The 23,911-nt window shown below is 42.1% G+C and overlaps 1 protein-coding gene and 2 long non-coding RNA genes across 6 annotated transcripts in view; 2 read left to right on the top strand and 1 right to left on the bottom strand.

Annotated features, from left to right (window-relative positions):
- The window catches only part of ccser1 (coiled-coil serine-rich protein 1), a 250,485-nt gene that overhangs the window by 112,428 nt on the left and 114,146 nt on the right, over nt 1-23,911 (bottom strand). The gene's annotated exons all lie outside the window — the stretch shown is intronic.
- LOC134446321 (uncharacterized) lies at nt 2,793-14,863 on the top strand. Its single transcript, XR_010034395.1, has 3 exons — nt 2,793-3,353; nt 13,673-13,734; nt 14,547-14,863. It is a non-coding gene; the product is annotated as an uncharacterized LOC134446321 (long non-coding RNA).
- The window catches only part of LOC134446322 (uncharacterized), a 5,041-nt gene continuing 308 nt past the window's right edge, over nt 19,179-23,911 (top strand). Inside the window, exons 1-2 of the long non-coding RNA XR_010034396.1 lie at nt 19,179-20,674; nt 21,883-23,911. The exon at nt 21,883-23,911 is cut by the window's right edge and continues 308 nt beyond it. This is a non-coding gene — a long non-coding RNA (uncharacterized LOC134446322). The remainder of the gene's footprint in view (nt 20,675-21,882) is intronic.

Below are 23,911 nucleotides of genomic sequence, written 5' to 3'. Positions count from 1 at the left end.
TCCCCCCCCCCAAAAATTCCGGGTGTGGTTCATCCCTCTTGGTGGTATGCAGACATCACCTTGGATACCTTGGCTCTTGATACATCACAAAGACTTGCTGTCTCGGTCAAAGATGCAACAGTTACACGTGCACCAAGAAGTTCTCCTTTTTGAACTCAGACATGTCACCCATAATGTTGTGTATATTGCAAAATTTTGAGCAAAACCGGGCTCTTACCCTTCTAATTGAAACTTCACACTTCACTTTACTGGTGCAATGTGCAATGAATGAAGATAGGCCAACTGACTCCACTTGAGCCATGAAACTTCCAACACTAAAATGACAGGTGTGTCCATTATTTTGTCCAACCCCTGTATGTAGTTGTATGTTGCTGACTATCCATATTCATTCCATATTCCATATTACATGTATCTAACACTGTGCGGTCCGGTTCTCGATTCTGATTGGCTGATAGCTGTGGTCAATCCAGCGTCAACCTACACCTTCCACCTGAAGATTCTATGGGCGTCCAAGTTAGACCAAGCGCATCTACATTGTTAATGAGAATATTTTGCAGTTGGGGTAGGGAGTCTGCAAGAAGAGCACATCTTTGCACCATCTGTGGTTGGGGTATAAGTGTGATTGCAAAGACATTTCATTCCTGCGGTGTTAATCGCCTCCTTTTAGTTTTTTTTGTAGCGAGTGTGTGTCTGGCAGCGTGACGCACGCACGCACGCCGAGTAACGTTGCCGGGGTAACCACATTCACTTCCTCAACCGCAACGGATCAAATGAATTGCTATTAATGCGTTTTTAAAGAAATTTGGTCAGCGATGAAGTGTAACAGTGTTAGATAAGCAATAAGCCACTTGAGTCTGTGGGTTGTGCTCAATAAATAATGGGCAAGGGGACGTTTACGGCACTCCACTTCGCGTGCCGTTATCAATTAAGCACAACCCACAGCCTCTCGTGACTTATTGCTTAAAGCGATGGTTCGGAGAAGTTTGGTGTCATGACATGTTATTTTTGTGGGGAAAGTTTGGAGACGGTGCCCAGGATCCATATGCGCTTGAGTCAAGCTATCCGGAATAAACATCGAATAACACGGCAACTCTGTTGATGTAAGCCTGCGGCAGAAAACACTTCGGGTGTAAAGGTGGATGGGTGTCATGGTTCAAATGGCATTAGGGTGATTCTACTCCGAACCATTGCTTTAAATATAGTTGCATGTTGCTGACTATGCATAGGCTACGTGTATTACCTGCTGTAAGCCCATCCCAGCCTACACCCATCCAGGCCACCTCTGTGTGAGTTTGGGGGAGGGGGACTAGAATGTGAACGCTGCCTCTTAGCAGTGGCAGGAGGACGTTTTATGAAGTGGACTTTTGACAATTTAAGTATTGCAAGATATTTTGGGTTTAAATTGAGAAATTAAAATAAAAAGTCCACTGAGTTCAGCTGACCATGTCTGAGTCCATACAGTCATGCAGTGGGCTGAACTGTGGGTTGTGTCGTGATATCTTCTAGCCTGATTATCATCGACTTTCAAAACTCTTCAAGACTTGGTCTGACCAAGAACATAACAGCTAACTTTTCCCAAACGGCACGGTTGACCCACCTCATAGGTTTTCCAAATGGCATGGTTGACCCACCTCATAGGTTTTCCAAACGGCACGGTTGACCCACCTCATAGGTTTTCCAAATGGCATGATTGACCCACCTCATAGGTTTTCCAAACGGCACGGTTGACCCACCTCATAGGTTTTCCAAACGGCACGGTTGACCCACCTCATAGGTTTTCCAAATGGCATGGTTGACCCACCTCAGTTTGCTACATGATTCACATAAGCCATATGTAAAGGATATTGTAAAATCATACAAAAGTTTTACCATTTCTGTATGAATTCTAAGACATTTTTATGTGACAGTGAAAACAGTTAGGCTATAGGTTTTTTTTTTTTTTTGCATTTACTCCACCTTTTGGTGAAACTAGTATGAACAAAGTACAAGCCATTTGCATGGCATTTACAGGTAATGTATGTAATACAATTACTCTCTTTGCATGCATCATACATATAAGACAAACATATAATAATTCTGTATGAGAAAACACCAAAACGAGTAAAATGTCAATGTAAATCATACATTTTATATAAATAATTCTTATTCTCTACCATTTCTTGTTCTTTACTATTTTTTCCCATAAGGGAACACACAACGCGTGATAGCATTGTTTGTTTTTTCATCACAGGAAGATGTGAAGTAATAATAATAATAATAATAATAAATATAATAATGTATTTTATTTAAAAGCGCCTTTCAAAACACTCAAGGACACTGTAGGCTACACAGAGAAGCAAAAATAAAACAAGACACAAACAGATTGTGAACAAAATGAAAGAAAACAATGTAGAAAGAGGAAGGAATAGCCTATACAAATGTTATTACAGTAACAGGCCTTTGAAGAGAGTGAAGTGAAGTGTCTGAAATAAATGATAGAAGTCCGCAACACTGTTAATGCTCCCAGTGATTTATATGCACTTGCAGTGAAGTGAAGTGTGAAATGTGAAGTAAAGGGAGAGGACAAGGTGGCAGATAGGGTGAGGGTGAGACAGCAGCCAAGGTAGTCGGCTACCACGCCCCTCAAGTCCCAACCTGCCAGGCAAGGTAGTCGGCTACCACGCCCCTCAAGTCCCAACCTGCCAGGCAAGGTAGTCGGCTACCACGCCCCTCAAGGAAAACCGCTGGAGGGTGCAGTGTGTGCACAGGTAAACAGTAGAAAGTGTGTGTGTGTGTGTGTGTGTGTGTGTGTGTGTGTGTGTGTGTCGGTCTCTGGGGTTACGGGGACAAATTTCCTGAAAAGTCCAAGAGCAAGGAGGACTAGGTGAGCTATGAGGACAGTTGTCCTTTTTATGAGGACAGCTGTGCATGTCCTCATAAAAATGAGCATTATAAAGTGATTTTTCAGCATGTTATAGCTACCAAAACGTGTTTTTCTCCAAAGACCTGTTAAATATAAAGTCCAAAATACAATGTTGTTTTAAAAAAATGTTTCTCATATCACGTTTTAATACTAAAAACGGGTTTTTTATCAAAAGTCTTGCTATACCAAAAAACCTGACATATTGTGTATGCCTGTGTGTCCGCCACTGCCCCCTTTCGATGGTAGGTGGTCCTGCACAGGAGCATACACAGGCGCGGGAAATTATACACAAGCGCGGGTAATTATACACAGGCGCGGGAGATTATACACAGGCGCGGGAATGTAATGCATATTGCAACGTCATTGGCTGAATAGGAGGAAGTACCTAAGCTTACACTTGCAGCGACACGCCCCGACCTTGGATCCGTGGAGAAGACATGGCGGAGATCGGGTAAGTTGCGTAGAGCTCTAGCTGTTCTATTCCATCAAATTGCATGCATTTATTTTACTTAGCCTACGGTCTCTGCTGTTGGATACAGTGATGCGGTTTAAATGCATATTTAACGTTGCAACTTATAGACCTACATTTACTGGAGTTTAACAACAGTTATCATGGTATGTCCAAATGCACAGAGAAGTTGCCTCAAACTTTTTCTTTTGGCTGCATGTTAGTGATGAAGTTATCAAATGTCATATTTATACTGCGATGTCCGATATGCAAACTTAATGAAAAGTCCAGGATGTCATGCGTTGATCATTATCTAAATCCTGCCATCCATTGTATGGGCGTTGTTACCCAAACTGCCTCGTTCAAAGGACATGGCATATTTAGCCTACATATTCCTGGCAACATTAAGGCAACGAATATGGAACAACTCGGTATGACATGTTAACTCATTCAGTGCCAGCCATTTTCAAATTCAGCCCATCCCAGTGCCAGGCTTTTTTCAACATTTGAGTGTTTTTTCAAGAGCCATAAAAAATTGAGTTCTTTGTCCATATCAACAACCAACATACCATAGGAAACTTCAGACTTTCCTTTATCATCAGAAAAAACAGGTTGTTTGTACCCGTTTCCATTCTTTAGTAATAGTCTCCTGAACATGGGTGGGCATCACTAAAAATGCTGATTTCTGACAGAAAAGCTGAGGAAAAAAGGCTTTTTGTGAAAAGCAACATTTCAAGCAGAAAATGGCTTTTATCATAATTATTTTTGCTTCAGTGGCATCTCAAACACTTTGAAAAGTCATCCCATTGTATAATGAACCAAAAATAACACCGACAACATTTTTTATGAATAAAAATTAAACATTTATTAGGCTATTACAACCACATTTCGAAGATTCTTCAATTCATAGAAAACATTGTGTAAACATTTCAAAGGCAACATTTTTTCAAGTTTTTCAGCAGCCATTTATGTACAGTAGTGCTTCTAGTTTCGCGTGTGTGTGTGTGTGTGTGTGTGTGTGTGTGTGTGTGTGTGTGTGTGTGTGTGTGTGTGTGTGTGTGTGTGTGTGTGTGTGTGTGTGTGTGTGTCACACTCTGTATCACGTCATAAAAAAAATGACATTCAATGCTGCACAAGACACCGACGTTATCAAAACAACGTGAAGTAGGCTATGAACCAATGAGGCTACAAATATGATCTGGAAAGTATGGAACTTGCCAGCAATACACCCCATTGCATCAAACCAAAGTTGGTGCGTAAATGTGAGCTGATAGCTCAATGTGGGGATTTCATTAGGCCTACATTGCGCTCAGCAGTAGTCTACTTTTTATCCAAACTGACGATCGACGGCAAATTCAGCAGCAGCAAAACGGTGTTATAGCCGATGCATGGTACTGGTACTGCAATTACATTTATTGACGCACAAAAGCACAGCAATGTCTTACCTGTATTCGCAGCTGTCACAAGGAGCTCTATTAGTCTTAGACCGCCCAGGTGCGTCTATAAAATGACCAAATGCTTCATGTTAGTACTAGAACTAGTAAAAAATCAGAAAATGAACTGACTGAACTAACACGCGTGGGGAAAGGAACATGCATCAGCATTCAACCCAAACTTTAGCTCAACTCACCAGCTGAATGTTCACGAGTCCGTCGGGTAGGCTGGGGGGATGCGCTCCTGCTGCTAGCTGGGGAGCTACAGGTAGGTATCCAGTCATCAGAGCTATCTGGGTCTGGTTCACTGAACTCCGAGTCATGATCAGGGGAGGCACTGCGACTTCTCTCTGCCCTTCTGCCTCTGCTCGTAGTGGGCTCGCTGTAATCCGATCCCTCGGGATAAGCCCTGCGTCTCTCTGTTCTTTGCCTTCTGTCTCTGCTAGTTCTACGCTCTGTGCAATCCGATCCATCAGAGGAGGCACTGCGACTTATGCTTCTGGTAGGCTGCTGGCTGTAATATGATTCATGGTTTCTGCCTCTGGCTTCCCCTTGCGTGCTAGTGGGTCCTCTTGAAAGGCTCTGTTGCAAAGTTAGCTGCTTGAAATGGCCGGCTGGCCGCCGCCTCTTGTTGCGCCCTCTTGCCATGGTGTCGGAGACAACGCGTCTTCTTCGCACACATTCTCCAATCACGAAAACAAAGAAAGAAACAAATACTGCCCTCTAGTTTGAGGCTGAAATCGGCGACCCAGACACAGCAACACTCGAGGCGATCTGTTGGAGTCGGTTTCCGGTCGGTCGGTCGGTGGCGCGTTGTTTGAATGTGGTGGATGGCGAAACTTTGGCGTTTCAAAGTGGATGGATTGCAGTGGAGCGAGAGAGGCTGCCTTGGCGTTGGGGTTGAGGTGTGATCCAGGCTTAGAAAGTAAGGTGAACCCAAAAGGTAGGATGGCAGACGGAGGAGGGGAAGAAATGGAGCAAAGCATTGAACCTGAGCAAACAAAAGATCAGAGCCAGGTTAATGACAGTCCAGCTGATACAGGTGGATGGCAGCTGCCCAAGCAGAGGAAGTCAAAGAAAAGAACCTTTTCCACTACACGAGCGTCTGAATCTGATAGTGTCAATAGTGGCAATGAGGAAGGTACACCACCTCAATTGAAAGTAGTATTTAGATTCCAAACCCCGTGTACTGTCAATCCCATAAAGGCCAGCGAAGAAGTGTATAAATTGGTTGGTCAAGTTTTTGCAGTTTGGCCTTTGAAGGATGGTAACTTAATGATTGTGTGTCGGGACAAAGAGCAGCAAAACAATCTTATGAAATGCAAGATGTTTTTGGGGAAAGCGATTAAACCACAGGTATGGGAAGAGAAAGGTAAAGTCCTGGGAGTGATCTCGGGCGTTTCGACTGACATCTCTGAAGATGAAATTAAAACTAATGCTACCGGCGCACGAATTGTTAAAGTGAAACGTCTACCTATCATTAGGAATGGAGAAAAAACTGACAGTTTGTCTGTAATGTTGGTCATGGATGAAAACGAACTGCCAGACAGAATAATGATTGGGTACGTCAGTTACAGTGTTAGGCAGTATGTTCCCCCTCCAGTTAGATGCTATAAATGCCAACGATTTGGACACATTGCCGCAGTATGCAGGGCTAGTCCCCGTTGCGCCAAGTGTGGGGGAGAACACGAATATGGGAAATGTCAGGAGGGAGCTAAAATAAAGTGCTGTAACTGTGGGGGGGAACATAGCGCTGCCTACAAAGGCTGCGAGGCGCATAAAAAAGCTGTGCAGGTGCAAAACGTGAGAGCGAATGAAAAGTTGTCGTATGCTGACGCTATTAAGAAAGTAAACAGATCAAAGCCAGCCGCCCGAGTGATTTCTGCCCCCCAGCCTTCTCCGCAAACATTGCTAGGCCCACAACTCCCGAGACACAATGTTAATGAGGATACCCTGATTGTTGACAAAGGAAAATTTGTGGCATTTATTGTTGAATGTATCAATTGCTCAGCAGCAACCGACAGTAGGACACAGAAAACTCGTATAATCGTGAGGGCAGCTAAGAAATATCTTGGTATGGAAGATTTGACAATTGAAGCGATCAATGAATTATTAACAACAAAGGTGAACGACAGTCAGCAGTCATGTGGTGGTGGTACTTGATGGTATTGTCCATACTGCAGTGGAACGCCAGAAGCTTAATAGCAAATGGTCAAGAGCTTAAGCGCTTTATTGAAAAACAGCATGACAAACCACATATTATATGCGTGCAGGAAACCTGGCTGAAACCGTTACTTGATTTTAGAATAATTGGATACACAGCTATACGTAAGGACAGAGGTGCGGGAACAGGAGGGGGAGTAGCTATGTTTATTCAGCATGGTCTTAGTTATAAGATGTTAAATTTGAATGCAGAAGTGGAAGTAATTGGGACTGAAGTGTGGACTGAGGATGCAAAGTTTGAGGTGGTTAATTTTTATAACCCATGTTTGAAGCTTACGAGAGAGTTACTTGAAGGTTTTTTCAGGCGAGGGTGTAATAGACAGATTTTATGTGGGGATTTTAATGCCCATAACACATTATGGGGAGGTAATCGAACAGATGATAATGGTCAGGTTTTGGAGGAATTTATGGATGATTGTAATTTGGTGTGTATGAATGACGGAAGGGGGACGAGATTCGATGTGGCGCGTGGGGTGGAATCAGCTATAGATCTCACCATAGTGTCAGAACAAATAGCAGGATCTGCTCAGTGGGGTGTTATTAAGAGCTCCCTAGGAAGTGATCACTTCCCTATCTGGATCAAGATAAGAGATCATAGTGTAAATCTGGAGGATACTTTGCATCCTAGATGGAATATGAGGGAGGCCAACTGGGGTTTATATAGTATGACCGCAGATGCCAAATTGATGGGGATATTGTTAAATGGTGAAGACGAGGTAGAAGAGTTGAATGAGGCAATAACAATCAAATTATGTGACGCTGCAGAGGAAGCCATAGGTATGTCTAATGGCCACAGGCAAAAGAAAATGGTACCATGGTGGACGATGGATTGCAAATTGGCAGTTAAGGATAGAAATAAAGCATTTAAGAAACTTAAGTCTAATCATTCTTTTGAAAATCTTATAGGATACAAACAAGCACAGTCTAAAGCTAGAAGGACTATTAAAGACACCAAAAAGAGATATTGGAGGGATTTTTGTGGTACTATTGGATCAGACACTAAGATAGAGGATGTATGGGGCATGATTAGGAAGATGGGTGGAATAAGGAGGGACTTTTCTCTACCAGTTCTTAAGAATGGAGAGTTTGAAGCGGTAACGAATACTGAAAAAGCGGAATTACTTGCTGAAACCTTTGTAAGAGTACATAGCTCCTGCAACCTGTCTGCTGAGGAACAAGTATGGAGGAGAAATGTGATACAAGATAATGAGGTGCTATTGGGCAGGAAGGAAGTTGGTGATAGTGCCCTTGATAAGGATTTTACTCTGTTTGAGCTGAAAAGAGCCCTTGATGGTGCGAAAAACACCTCTCCAGGCAAGGATAGAGTATGTTATAAACTGATTGAACAATTGTCTGATATGTCTAAGAGTGTGATACTTAAACTCTATAATAAGGTGTGGGAACAAGGCCGCCTACCCTCTTGTTGGAAACATTCTGTGATTGTCCCTATACCAAAACCAGGGAAGGATAAAACAGAAGCTAGGAGTTATAGACCAATAGCCTTGACATCGAATTTGTGTAAGTTAATGGAAAGGATGTTGACTAAGAGATTGGTGCATGAGATTGAGAGGAGGGGTCTTCTCTCTCCACATCAAAGTGGCTTTAGAAATGGGCGCACAACTATGGACCCAATTGTTGTGTTGGAAAATGAAATTAGGAAAGCTCAGGTGAATAAGGAAATGGTGCTGGCAGTCCTGTTCGACATAGAGAAGGCCTATGATATGTTATGGAAAGAGGGTCTTTTGTTGAAGTTGAATAAAATGGGAATTGGTGGGAAAATGTACAACTGGATTAAAGACTTTCTGAATAATAGGACCATTGAAGTGAGGGTTGGCGCAAGCAATTCTGGAACATATTGTATTGACAATGGGACTCCTCAAGGGAGCGTGTGTAGCCCTATTTTATTCAACATTATGATTAATGACGTGTTTAATAAGGTAGATCACAGGATTGATAGGGCCCTCTATGCTGATGATGGGGCCCTGTGGGTGAGGGGTAAGAGTGTTGATGGCGTACAGCGTAGGATGCAGGATGCGGTAAGTATGGTGGAGAAATGGTCCCAAGAATGGGGCTTCCGCCTGTCTGTGGAAAAAAACACAAGTCATCTGTTTTAACCAAAAAACGAGTGATTCCTAATGTGAAGTTAAGACTATATGGACAGATACTCAAACAAGTGGATAACGCAAGATATTTAGGGGTATGGTTTGACGTGAAACTCACATTCAAGGCACATATACAAAAGATAGTTGATAAATGCAAAAAGAGTGTGAATATCCTGAAATGTTTGTCTGGAAGTGACTGGGGGGCCACGGGCTCTTCTCTTAAGAGAATATACACTGCATTAATCAGACCAGCTCTTGACTATGGATGTATTGTGTACAGGTCGGCGGCTAGGACTACCCTTCTGGAACTGGACAGGGTGCAGGCTAGGGCCTTGCGCGTGTGCAGTGGTGCCTTCAAAACCTCCTCCATCCCGGCACTCCAGGTGGAGACGGGGGAAATGCCGCTGGAGCTCAGGAGGCTTCAACTGTCAAGTATGTACTGGGTTACTCTTCAGGGACATGATGACAGTCATCCCACTAAGAGAATTTTGGCAGACTGTTGGGAATATGGATATGATGTACGTAGTTTTGGGTGGGAGGGAAATCGGCAGGCGAAGCAGGTGGGGTTAGATGGTATTCTAGTATGTAAGACTTCTGTTAGGTCAGTCATTCCCCCTTGGTTTTATTGCTTCCCTCAAGTCAACTTGCAGGCTAAGGTTATTGTCAAACCTGGAGGTGTTTATCAAACAGTTCAACAATATATTGATTTGAGGTTTGGAGATACAGTCCAAATTTATACCGACGCTTCAAGGGACCAGGATGGAAAAACGGGAGTGGCAGTACACGTCCCTCAGTTTAAAACTCAGATCAAGAAAAGGACATCAGACTTTCTTTCAATTTTCTCTGCTGAAATGGTAGCGATAATTTTAGCCCTGCAATGGGTAGAAGAAGCAAAACCAAGTTACGCTGTTGTTTGCTCAGACTCAATGTCTTCTCTAGATAGCATCCTTAGTGGAAGGTCTTCTAGTCGTCCTGATCTTTTGCAAGAAATACATCAGATACTATATAAAGTGACGCAACAGGAAATAGACGTACAGTTCTTCTGGGTTCCTGCCCACAAAGGAATCCAGGGCAATGAAATGGCAGACCAATTAGCAAAAGAAGCAACTGGTGCTGAACAAGTTGACATGGAAATTCCTTTAAGCAGATCAGAAATGAAAGCTATACTTAAAGAAAACATAAATACACTGTGGCAGGATCGGTGGGATCAAGAAGGAAAAGGAAGACACTTGTACAGTTTACAGAAAAAGGTTGGCGTTAGGTGGGGTGGGGAACTGAAACGCAGAGAGGAGGTATGGATCACCAGGCTTAGAATTGGACATACGGCTTTGAACAGTGGGTTGCATATTGTAGGAAAACATCAGACAGGAGCCTGTATATACTGTGGAGAAAGGGAGGGAGTTGAGCATGTTCTATTACAATGTACAGAATACTCTCAGGCAAGGGAAAAGATGCAGAGGGCCATTAAGGCACCTATTTCTTTGAGCACTCTACTCAGTACACCTTATATTCAGACAGCAGCGATAATCAAATATTTAGCAGAAACTGGACTAGGCTATAGAATCTGACCTTTCTATTCTTTTTTTTTTTCTTTTCCTCATTCTAATCTTTTATTTCTGTTTCTTGTTCTATATTCTAGTTATATTTCTCTCTGTCCCTGTCTCTTTCAAAGATCAAGATTTAGGTAGTCCCTAGCATAGAGGATCACACCTCAGCCCGGTTGGTGGCGGTAGTGCACTTAGTTTGCAAGCCGCCATAAAACACCACAGAAGAAGAAGAAGAGGCTGAAATCATGCGTGAAGGTCTGTTTGGATGAATGATCGGTGCGTTGGATGTAGTCATGCACAGTGGAACACTGCTGCACCAATGTTAGCTGATTGAACCCTCGTGTCAGCATATTAGTATTTGTTTTGTATAGGCCTATTGTTTTGATTATATGTCAGACATTTCTTGATCAGGTTAGTTAGCTGTGTGCTAGCAATGTAGGCCAATCATTAGTCAGATCCCCTATGTAGCCTACCTAACTCGTTTCCAATGAAAAGTGTTCAAGAGATCAAAGAAGTGGACTAGTTTCTTTTTTGAGACGAGGTTAAAATATCACATATCCCCACAGACACTGCTCACACATCATCCACAGTTTGAGTTCCCTTGTGATTACAACTCAAATTTTTTTACACAAGCCAGATCAACGTGTTAGGCACCGCCCCCCATAAAAAAACGCAATTGACTCGATATCGAGTCTTTGGCACTTTGCCACACATTATGAAAAAACGCGGTTTCGAGTCCATGGCACTGAATGAGTTAACGTGGGGTCTACAGGTATTATCATTAATCCATCTACTATACTGCAAAGACAACGTTGAAATTGTGGCAATTGTATTGTGTATTGTGGTGGCAATGTGTAACGTGGTTAGGTAGGTCATAGCAAAACCAATGTTGGACTCAACATTTCCTCGAATATATTTCAGATACTAGCGTTTTTTGAATGCATTGTCCGACAGCCGAAATGCGTCGCTTGTTTAGAGGTGGTCCTCTGCGTCTAGATGTTGGACATGGCATGTTATGTTACGTCTTTTGCTAATCGAAATGCCTTTCAAGTGTGGCGTCTGCTAGCACTATAAACGCCATGCTAGCTAATGGCTGGATGCGCACAGTGGGTGAGTAGAAGCGAAAACGTATTGACTACGTCTGAAGAGAAATACTGTTTTTGCCAGGGATGTTTAATATAAGTAGTCATGGCGCTAATACACTTGAAATGAGGAGAAACAATGTGATGGTGCTTTTCTCGTGTAAGGGAACGCGGATGGGCACGGAACCATTATTAGTTGTGAATCTTCCCCCCACCGGTTCCATTTAATCATCGGACTGGATTTCTGTTATTGTTATCAGAGCTAGAATCAGAGCCTTCCTCGTCTTGTTCCGTAACAACTGGTTACACACCACATTAGAACCAACGGTTATAGTTCGTAATGCCCATCACTTAAATACAATTACGTTTGGGCCACTCGCTGCGTTTCAAACATCTGGAGTAACAAGTGAGAGACTACAATGGGGTAACTTCTGGCAGCTAGCCAGACAGCTATCGAGATAAGCCATCACACCACAGATTCTCTATACGCTACGTGACTCAGGCATCAAAGGCAAGTCATACGTTTAACCAATTAGTTACTTTATTGTGTGTCGCTTAGCCCCTTGACAATTTAAACACGCCTGGTGTGTTGTCAAAGAGCTGGCTGCTGGCCGAGCTGTAGGGAGTTTGTCCACATCGGACCCTCGTAAGCATCTCCAAAATCGCCGAATGCAAAAGGCATTGTTTATGAAACCAGGTAAACTGCACGCAACGTTCTTTTTGTCTGCGTGGTGTTGCCAACTGCAACGTGAAACGCAACTGCAAAGGAATCCGTACTTGCATTATTCCTTTTTGTATCCCCAAATATTCACCATCTAGATAGCTTTATTTCCGGTGTTCTGTTTTACCTCGCCACACAAAGTTTCCTGGCGTTTGCGAGCGATTTGCAAATTACTTATGTTTGTTTTTAATGGCACTTATTATAGACATGTGAGCTCGACAGTGTCAACGGACCAAACCTCCCCCCTTTACTGTTTTGGAAGTTATATTTGATGCCATCAATAGCCAACTTCCTAGTCGTTAGACAACAGGAGGGCCACATGCGCAGTCTGGGAGTGCATCTTAATATGCCACCTTACCTCCTCCACTTGCGCTTGTCTCCTCGTCCCGCCTCCTGGCCCCTATTCCGTAGAGAAAACGATAAAGTGTCCCAGCTGTCAGCCTAGCCACAACAACTTTTGAGGGACTGTTTTTCATTCACATCCCAATTGCAAATGAGAAAAAGACTCTACAATTGAGCTTTTGCAAGATATTGAAATATAATGCTGTTGTCAGTGATGTAATCATGACGAGAAGCGAATGGAGGAGGCAAGGTCGTATATTAAGATGCACTCTGCGAGATTGTATCAGACTCAGAGGGTGCATCCCAATATGTGACCTTGCCTCCTCCACTTGCCTCCTCCACTTGCTTCTCGTCATGATGACATCACTGACAACAGCATTATATTTCAATATCTTGCAAAAGCTCAATTGTTAAGTCTTCTTCTCATTTGCAATTGGGATGGTGAATGAAAAACATTCCCTCAAAAGTAGTTGTGGCTAGGGCTGACAGCTGGGAGACTTTATCGTTTTCTCCACGGAGGAGGGGCAGGAGGCGGGACGAGGAGACAAGCACAAGTGGAGGAGGCATGTAGGCTACACATATTGGGAGGCACCCAGAGCGCGGCCGAAGAGTGGCAGCAGGGGCGGAGCTAACCATCTTGGGGCCCTAGGTGAAACATGAACACACAGCACACCCCCCCCACCCCGTCATTGTATAGACATGAAATTTTGTGTTTTTTATGTGTACTATTTCAGTGTTTTGTCTCACGTAGGCCTAGGTATCTCTGATTGCTTTTCCTATTAAGATTAGCCTACTTGTGTGTGTATTTCAATACAATCATCACATGCTTCTCCATGCTGGAAAACAATATCTTGCGGTGTTCTGTTGCACAGAATCCCAACCAAGATCAGAGTGTCAGTCATCCACGACCACACCCAACATCACTGCTTGTGAGGTGAGCGCAAACACTGTTAAGTGGAGTAATGATCAGAAGCAGTCAGACTAGAGCTCTGCTACTGGAAGCATGGGTGGACCTCATAAGCATAGTGTCCTCTCAACTATGTTTTTTTTCTGATTGTGCCACACACAAGTAGCTGACTGAGACACAGAAAATGTCAATAATGTATGCAAGACACTATTGCTGTTTGTCACCAGAAGTTCTTCCTCGTGTATATTAGGTGGGGGTGGGGCGTAGTATGTTTCCCAGCGTGGCTGGACCTCATTAAGCGTAGAGTCCTCTCAAACACGTTCTTTTTCTGATCGTGTCACACACAAGCAGCTCAATGCTCTGAGTTTGCGCAGTGATGTCTTTAAACAGCAAAGGAGTGTCTTGCATACCTTGCTTTTCTATGTGTCACCAGTAGTTCCTCCACGTGTATATTAGGATACATGCACAGTGGGTGGGGCGGAGTGATGGCAAACATGCCTTTCACTATAGTGCCTATTTTTTAATAGCATAAATAGTCACGTTTTAATATTTTTTTGGGGGGGCTGAGGTCTTAACTTTATGGTGGCCAATCCATGTTTTAAAGTGATCTCATGCTCACTGAGCCATGATTTTGAACCTTTGAACCCGGTGAAGTTTGACATTGCCGTCTTAGAATACGACGGTGCCAAATGTGTTGTGCAGTAATGCTAAAGGTGCTCCCAACAACTTTTGGTGTGTGTGTGTGACGTTGTTTCCGTGGTAACTCTTTGGCCAGTCTGTATGTTAGTTTAATGAAAAGAGGAAAGTAAAACCATATCTTATTGTGTTGTGTTGCACAGAGTCCCAACCAATATCAGAGTGTCAGTCATCCACGACCACACCAGACATCACTACTAGTGAGGTAAGTGACTGCTTCCTTGCGCCACTGAGCAATGTGTGCAGAAACTTTAGAGCTTTGCTACTGGAAGAATGAGTGGGCCTCATCAATTGTAGTGTCCTTTCAAACATGTTTTTTTTTTCTGATTTTGCGCCACACATGCAGCTCAATACACTCGCCTCCAGAAGAGTTGTCGCCTACCCATCTGTTTGGAATAACAGCTAATAACCTGACTTTCAATTAATCACTTGGCTTCAGAAGTCACTCTTATGAAAGCTACAACCCTCTCGAATGAAAATGAATGTACAAAAATAAATTTCATGCACCAAAGAAAGATTGACCCTGTAATGACCACAGACCTGGCAGATTTTCACAAGACAAAAGTGTTGTCGCCTATCGAACATAATGTGAAAATGAGCAGATAAGTCATGGCCAAAAGTATTGGCACCCCTTCAATTCTGATAGAAAATACTCAATTTATTCCAGAAAATGGTTGCTATCACAAATTCTTTGCTATTAATATCTTCATTTGTTTTTCTTGCAATGAAAAAACACAAAAGAGAATGAAAAAAAGTCAAATGAATGATCATTTTACACAAAACTCCAAAAATGGGCCGGACAAAAGTATTGACACCCTCAGCCTAATACTTGGTAGCACAACCTTTAGACAAAATATCTGCGAACAGCCACTTGCGGTAACCATCAATGAGCTTCCTACAACACTCTGCTGGAATTTTAGACCATCCTTCTTGAGTTTTGAAGGGTGCTTTCTCCAAACTGCCACTGTGAGACCCCTCCACATGTTTTCTATGGGATTAGGGGGTGGACTCCTACATTATGCAGCAAAATTTGTTGATAATCTTCAGACTTCATAATTCCATGCACATGGTCAAGCAGTCCAGTGCCAGAGGCAGCAAAGCAACCTCAAAACATCAGGGAACCTCTGCCATGTTTGACTGTACAGACCGTATTCTTTTCTTTGAAGGCCTCAGTGTTTTCCTCTCCATTCAAATGAATGCAGGAAAAAAGATGAGGCCTTCAAAGAAAATAACTTGGTCCGTACAGTCAAAAATGGCAGAGGTTCCCCGATGTTTTGAGGTTGCTTTGCTGCCTCTGGCACTGGACTGCTTGACCGTGTGCATGAAATTATGAAGTCTAAAGACTATCAACAAATTTTGCTGCATAATGTAGGAGTCCACCCCCTAATCCCATAGAAAACCTGTGGAGGGGTCTCACAGTGGCGGTTTGGAGAAAGCACCCTTCAAATCTCAAGAAGGATGGTCTAAAATTCCAGCAGAGTGTTGTAGGAAGCTTATTGATGGTTACCGCAAGTGGCTGTTCGCAGATATTTTGTCTAAAGGTTGTGCTACCAAGTATTAGGCTGAGGGTGTCAATACTTTTGTCCGGCCCATTTTTGGAGTTTTGTGTAAAATGATCATTCATTTGACTTTTTTTCATTCTCTTTTGTGTTTTTTCATTTCAAGAAAAACAAATGAAGATATTAATAACAAAGAATTTGTGATTGCAACCATTTTCTGGAAGAAATTGAGTATTTTCTAACAGAATTGAAGGGGTGCTGATACTTTTGGCCATGACTGTAAGTCACTTCAAAACACTTCAAATACGCAGATCGGGTGTCACACTTAATCACTGAATCACTCTCACCTCTCCAGAAAATCAACTTTGGCCTTAGGTGTATGTTTAGGGTCATTGTAATCATGGAAAGCAACACAATGAAAATCAATGGAGTTCAATGAGAGATGGTGACATATTTGCTATTCGTAGAGCAATACATTTTTAACTTCGTTGACACACACACATAGACGCACACGCATACAATACTGATTCTGGACTTGAGCATGGCTAAAATGAACTTTGTTGTGTCGGGATTTGTTGGGGGGGGAAGGTTTGGAACTCAAGGTGGAAAAGTTTGGTCGCCGCGGGCGACGCCATTAGCCTAACCACGAGGTTATTTCATATAGGCTAGCGCATTTCATGTTCCACACACTTTGCCGTTAAAACAGTCCCTCCATAACATCCACAGCATCTAGCGAGGCGCCTGCTAGCCAATGTTCCCTCTAATTTTTTCGGTGCCTGAGCAAATGCACTATATCACTGAGCAGAGCCAATAACCTCGGTGAGCGGGTCGGACCTCCCCCCCCCCGCCATTTTAAGGGTAACATTGATGCTTCATAATATGTTGATTATATTGTCATTCACTATAGTGAATATTACAAAATCAGTTAAGTAATGTTTCCAAATCTTGATTATTAGGCTACTTAATCATCAAACCACCAACATCAATGAGATATTACGTGTTAAGTGCTATGCCTACATTTGTAAGATAGGTTGGAAAGAACGGTATATCTAAAGAGTTAAAGCAAAGCCCAATAGCCCATAATGTTGAATTAATATGTTTAAAAGGATGAATCATTTAATTTGGATGTAAGAAAATGAGGATTCTAATTATAGATAGGCCATGCCTATGTAACAAATTTAAGAATGAACTAAAATATTGAGCTCAAATTATGGGGGCTACATGAAGTTTAAAAGGTATGCAACTGGTCACTTTGAAGGAGCTCGTGGAAATTATACAGGATCTTGGGGAACAAACATTTTTTCCCCTTACCGGACAGTCTGACTGGAACTCGAACCTTTCTGTGCTAAGAGCGGGATTTAAATTATGGACCATTCTTATCAGATAAGTAAGGCATAGTATGTATTCGTTTGGGGTGCAGGCATATTCATGTTTAAATATGTTTTCAAGACAAGGTTCCATTACCACGCGAGGATCCAATGCCTTTCATCAACACCGAGTTTTGGACTTTATCGCACCAACTGTGTTTAGGACAGAAACGCACACGCCTAACCAACTGATGCCATATGAGCGCGCAGAGAAGCTTATCGCACTCCGCAAAGGCTATGAAGCTGGGCATCATTAAAATTCGGGATCTCTGATGCGTGCTGGACAAGCGCTGTTATCAACATTAATCATCAGATTACCAAAGATCGAGCTGCGTGGGAGAGATTAACAACTTGTCGTTCTATCTCTTATAAACAGAGGGATGGAGTGTTAGGAAAACTTATTTGTGTAGACTACTTAAGCACACAGAACCGAAAAACGCCGTAGATTAGGCTGTAGCGGAGTGACAAAAAAGCGGGGTAGAGTTACACCGTTTGTCTGGTCACTGTTTTAAAAAATTATTGAAGAAATCAGCATTCCGAAAGCGCGGGAGCGTAAATCCGCGCTCTCTGTTGCATCGCTATATGAAAAAGACAAGGGGGGGCTGGAGGGAGCCCAAATGTGAATTAATGATAAGCAGAAGTCCGCGTCTAAGTGATTCGCTTAAAACTGCTGTACAAGATCGATTGATAGGGAAGATGTTCATTCACATATGGCTAAAGAATATGTTTTAGGCTTCTTAGGTGGGGGGGGGTGCTGAAGTATGGGCGTGATGGTTAATAAAGCTACAGGGGACAGGGGATGAGTGGCAAAAATTCGGACACACAATCAACTTGCCTCTCCACACAAATTTTGCGGCGCTTTGTTTTACTCTGCGCTGAAGGTGGATTTTGCTCTGCGCTGTGAGAAACGTGAGAGCAGTGCGCGATAGTCGCGCAGGGGGAGGGGGAAGGGTGCGACTAGCAGGCGTGTAGAGGGAACCATTGCAACTCATGCATTATATTGGGGTTGAAGGTGAGATCATTCAATTAACTTTTGGCCACATAGTAAAGACGCATTGCATTATTGACTATGTTTTAACAGTTTAACTCCATCATAAGGAACCAGCAATTGATAAAATGGCATTCTTTTGGGAAAAGAACCTGTCACACTGTAAGCACTACAGGAAGGAAAACATTGCAAAACATGATGAGGTATACACCCATCATTTAAGCTGATGAAATCATTGCCAAGATGGGAATTAACACTCTTTTTAATATAAAATCATCTCATTGGTTAATGTAATTAACTGTGAAGTGTTGTCTTTTGTTGTTTCGTTTTTAGTCTTCCTCAGCATTTCTTTCTGCCTTTTATTGACCCGTCCCAACTCTTTTGAGACGTGTTGCAGATTTGAAATTAGAAATGAGTACATATGTCCCCCCAAAACAATATTTTTCTCTCGGTTGAATTGACACTTAATATGTTCTCTTCTCACTATTCTCAATCTAATGAATGGGATTGAATGTGATGGAAAGGAGATAGCATTTTGATTTTATTTTACAGTTTACCAAAACGTCCCAACTTCACGGAGTTGGGGTTTGTATTTCGGCTCACACTTTGGTTTTTGAATTGTTTCAAATATACATTGGAGGGGTATACTCACTTCTCCTACACACTGTTCATTCAGGAGTTTACGATGTCCTCATTCTTTCAACCACATACTGTATTTCGGGGTCCTCAAGTAAAGTCAGAGGTCCAGTTTTCTCAGATCCTCCAGTAAAAGGTCAGGCAGGTCCTTACGTCATCATCACACAAGGCTGCTGCATTGTAGGCCTAATATTCCACAATCCATGGGCACTTTGTCTCTTGAGCCTGACAGGCTCACATTGCAAGACTTGTAAGCTTTCTTCCAAAGCAAAAATAGGACCCCATTTGACACACGTCTTAAACTGAGTTTTTGTCATTCAAACATATAAGTGACAAAGTTAAAAACCTTGAAACTTCTAGTTTTCAAATATACACGCATATTAACAATTATATAGTTGGCCAGTTTTAGAGAGTGAAAAGACATCTTTCAGGGTAGCCGCGGGGTCTAAAAAGTCTATAAAATGTCTTAAAGGGACACTGCAAGATTTTTAGTTGTTTATTTTCAGAATTCATGCTACCCATTCACCAATTTTACCTTTTTCATGAATACGTACCACCACCATCAAATTCTAATTATTGATTATGACTGGGAAAATTGCCCTTCTCCATGGTCCGCCATTTTGAATTTCCAGAAGTGGCCATATTTAGCTGCAAAAATGACTTTACTTGGGCCATACTTGGAAATGTTTATAACTTTAATGAAAATTTGGCAATAGGCAGCCCAGTTTCAATGAGTAGCATAGTTGCAGTACCTTTTTTGACCATTTCCTGCAGTGTCCCTTAAAATTTTTAATCCCCTCTTTAGGCCTAAAAAAGGTCTAAAATATGTGTCCCAGGTCTAAAATTTAACAAAGGTCTAAAATTTATTTTGTATATTTTCTCGCAACTGGTCTGCTACAAAGTGCAATGTATGAAACGTGACCATCAAACGAACAAACGTTCAATGGAAACTGAGCGAGCATCAAAAGTGCAAACCGAGCCTCTGCGGGCATTTCGGTTCTGTGTCGGAGTGAGGTAGCCGGTCAGTGGAGGATTGTTTGTACTTGAAGAGTGGTTTGTTAAGAGGTACCGTGTTGGCGGTCAAGTGGAGGTAGAGGCGTAGGCAGGAACTGGAGTTCAACGTTGTTGTTTTTTTTTGTCAACCACCTTCAGCACCAATGTGCACTATTATTTACTGAGGTTAAAATATGAACATAAATTGACACGTGGGTCAAAAAAAAAGAATAGAAATAAACATAAATGCTAAGGACACTAAATCCAGTAATAAATCAATAGAGCAAAATAATCAGAATTAAAATAATATTTGCTATAGCAGCAGAAAATAACAAGAGGCCAATTGAAATGTGAAAACCGTCACAATTCCAAGTAGTCTAGCAGAGCCCACCGTACTAGGTGTGTACTCCTTGCTGGCCTCACCTAGAATGAAACTGGCAAGTTTTTGAAGAGCATGAAAGCTCGTGCCCATCGGTGGAGCATACCACCTTTACAACTAAGATGGGGGAAAATAGCACTTTAACACAATACCAGCAAAATAAACCAAATACAACAAAATAACGCAAACCAAAACAAATGTCCTCACACAGGAATTCAAAATAAACATACTGAAAGCAAATGAAATTATAACTGAGGCTGAAATGAAAAATAACAACAAACGGGTTAAACCAGCGCGTCGCACGCGCAGCGTGAACGCAGCACGATCGTGCCTAGGGCAAAGCTGCAGTGTTTATCTTCCTGTCAGAGTGAGTGTAGACTCTTTTAGCTGGGAAGATGCTGCTACACAGGTAAGAGATGCTAACTAACTAAAAAACAGTGCAATTGAACCATGACAGTTTAACAGAAGTGAAATACTGAACAGAAATGATACCGGTGGTGAAGTTTGTCATGTTTGTGTATGCGTGTGGTGTTAATCAGTGTGTTGTATGTTTGTGGATGGGATGTTGGCGTGTTTGGGTGTTACTGAATGAAATGTATGCTTGTGGAGTGTTTGCTAACTGGAAACAATGTGTGCACCCATGTTAACAGTTGTCAGAACAGAAACGGGAGTGAAATGGTGAATGCTTACGGTAGAAAGTTCTTTGAAAGTCCGGTTTGGGTGAGAGTAATCCGAGTGAGTGGTTTGAATGAGGAAATGGCGCCTCGCAAGTTCAAGGCGAACGCCACTCGAGGCGCCGTGATGACGTGGTGAACAACTTCATCGTGGAAAAATGGCCATTTAAGCTGCGTTGTGCTTAATTTATTGCGTCGTCCGGGTAGGACTAAATGTGTGGATGGATTTACCACCACCACGGCCAACAACAGGACAGGGTTGACAGTTGACATTATTCAGGCTACACATTTAGGCCTATTAATCAACCAACCGTGCCCAGTAGCAAAGCCAGGGGCTGAGTCGATAAATGTTGGTGGAGCCTTGGGCCAGAAGGGTTCTCTTTACGTCTCACAATCATCACTGACCATCACTAGAACGGCCATAATGTTATTATAACAATGTGCAAATGTCTCGCTAAAACATTTAACTTGCCGAAACTCTTCACATTAGCTGTAAACAGCGCATCTATCTGTAGTCAACTTGAAGATGTCTAGTACTTTTGAAATCACAGCGGTGTAAAAACCCTGATGGCGGTGTCCTATTCATTTTTGAAGGGAAGCTGTGAAGAGGTTAGCTCATCTGCCTCAAAATGTCAATTTTTTGGCTTAACTATTTAACATATAAACTTGATCCAAATTTTGGTAGAGAGATCTGGGATATGACTCGAAACAGTGAAAAGGGAATGTGCCAATTGTTATGTAATATGTCCCATAAACGCGGCACTGATCTATGTGTAGATATTAAATTTATAACTACTCAGCTCTGGCCCAAAAGGCAAGCCCGCTTTCAGTATTTTCTGTGAGAATGCAATCTAGTTCTAGTTTGCTGTTCAAACTTGCAAAAGAGGACTCTGTGTACAGTTCCAAGCTGAATGGCAATTTATTTTCTTTTTTTCCCCAACAGCTAGGCGGTGTATGAAGAGGCCGTGGACGCAGGAGGAGACTGATGCGGTCTTCAAACACATGAACGTTTTTATTGAAAATGGGTTGACAGTTACTAAGGAGTAGTGCAATTATTGCAAGAATAAAGAAGCTCCTATCCTGGACAACAGAACGCTAATGAACATCAGGGACTTTGTTTGGCCTTTGGCTTGGCCTTTAAAAGGAACTTGAAGGAGAAGCATTAAAGGATGACTTCTGCCAATTTCAGTATGCTGTTGCCCACAAATGTATTTTATGTAGATTTAAACAAAAATGGGCATGTAGAGTGAGTTCAATAAGTATTTGAGACCTTGCTAATTTTGCTGGTTTGCCCACTAATAAAGACATGATCAGTCTATAAATGTAATAATAATATGTATTCTAACATGGAGAGACATGTTAAATTTCCCTAGATGGACGTTTCATCCACTTGTTCCCAGTAGATACCCCAATCTTTATTACACATTTCCAGAGCTACAGTGGTGTTTACTCTTTCAAAAGCATGATCACAACCCAAACTACCCAAATGACCCTGTTCAAAAGTTTACATACCCTAGTTTTCTGATGCTGAGTATGGCCCTGTTTAACATCAGGGACCGCTCTAAATTGTTTGTGGTAGTTGTGGATAAGGCTCTTAATGTTCTCAGATGACAAAACAGCACATTCTTCCTGGCAGAATGGTTGTTTCCTATAATATTTTTGGGTGTCTTGCTGGAACCTCGCATTTGAGGTTTCCCCTGAATGGCTCAATGATGTTGAGATCAGGAGAGTGAGACGGTCGCTCAAAATTTTCATTTTATTCTTTCTGAAGCTAATGGCGGGTTGATTTGGCTTTCTGTGTTGAAATATTGTCATGTTGGCATGTCCAAACAATGGACCATGTGCAGTTTCAAGGCTGATGTGTGTCAAGTTTCCTCCAGTATTTTTCACAGGGCAATGTATTCATCATTCTGCGAGTATGGATCAAAAGTATAGTGCATTTGTAACTCAAATGTCCCCATGACATCAGTGGTGAATGACCATGTTTCACAGAAGGGATGGTGTAACTTTCATCATAGGCTCCGTTGACTGTTCTCCAAATGGTACTGTTAATAGTGGCTGAACAAAGTTCCATATTGATCTCATTTTTTCAAATGACTTTGCCACAGGCATTCTGATGCTTCTCACTATGCTTTTTGGTGTATCATATGCAAAATAACATGTTTGCATTTTTGTAGTAATGGCTTTCTCCTGGCAACCCCCAACAGCCCATCTTTCCTCAAGTGCCATTTTTTCATGTTGTCCTATATTTCATCTGAAGTTATTTTTTGGTTGTCCTATGCCTCCTGAACAATTAAAACAACAAAGCAATGCAATGATTCCCTTGCCCAATGGCTTGATTCCAACCAAACCCCCTCATATTGCATTTCTGAATTGAAATTCCAACAGTGCCAACATGACAATATTTCGACACAGAAAGCCAAATCAACCCATCATTAGCTTCAGAAATAATAAAATGAAGGTTTTTGAGCGACCATCTCACTCTCCTGATTTCAACATCATTGAGCCATTCAGGGGAAACCTCAAATGTGAGGTTCCAGCAAGACATCCAAAGATATTATAGGAAACAACCATTCTGCCAGGAAGAATGTGCTGTTTTGTCATCTGAGAATATTAAGAGACTGATGCGGTCTTCAAACACATGAAAGTTTTTATTGAAAATGGGTTGACAGTTACTAAGGAGCAGTGCAATTATTGCAAGAATGAAGAAGCTCCTATCCTGGACAACAGAACTCTAATGAACATCAGGGACTTTGTTAGGAACCGAGGCTTGGCCTTTAAAAGGAACTTGAAGGAGAAGCATTAAAGGATGACTTCTGCCAATTTCAGTATGCTGTTGCCCACTAATGTATTTTATGTAGATTTAAACAAAAATGGGCATGTACAGTGAGTTCAATAAGTATAATGGAAACCCAACTACCACAAACAATTTAGAGCGGTCATTGATGTTAAACAGGGCCATATTCAGCATC

This window comes from Engraulis encrasicolus, chromosome 3, assembly GCF_034702125.1.
Source record: "Engraulis encrasicolus isolate BLACKSEA-1 chromosome 3, IST_EnEncr_1.0, whole genome shotgun sequence".
NCBI lineage: Eukaryota > Metazoa > Chordata > Actinopteri > Clupeiformes > Engraulidae > Engraulis > Engraulis encrasicolus.
The sequence above is the reverse complement of the archived record's forward strand: the minus strand, read 5'-3'. Positions and strand labels throughout refer to the sequence as shown.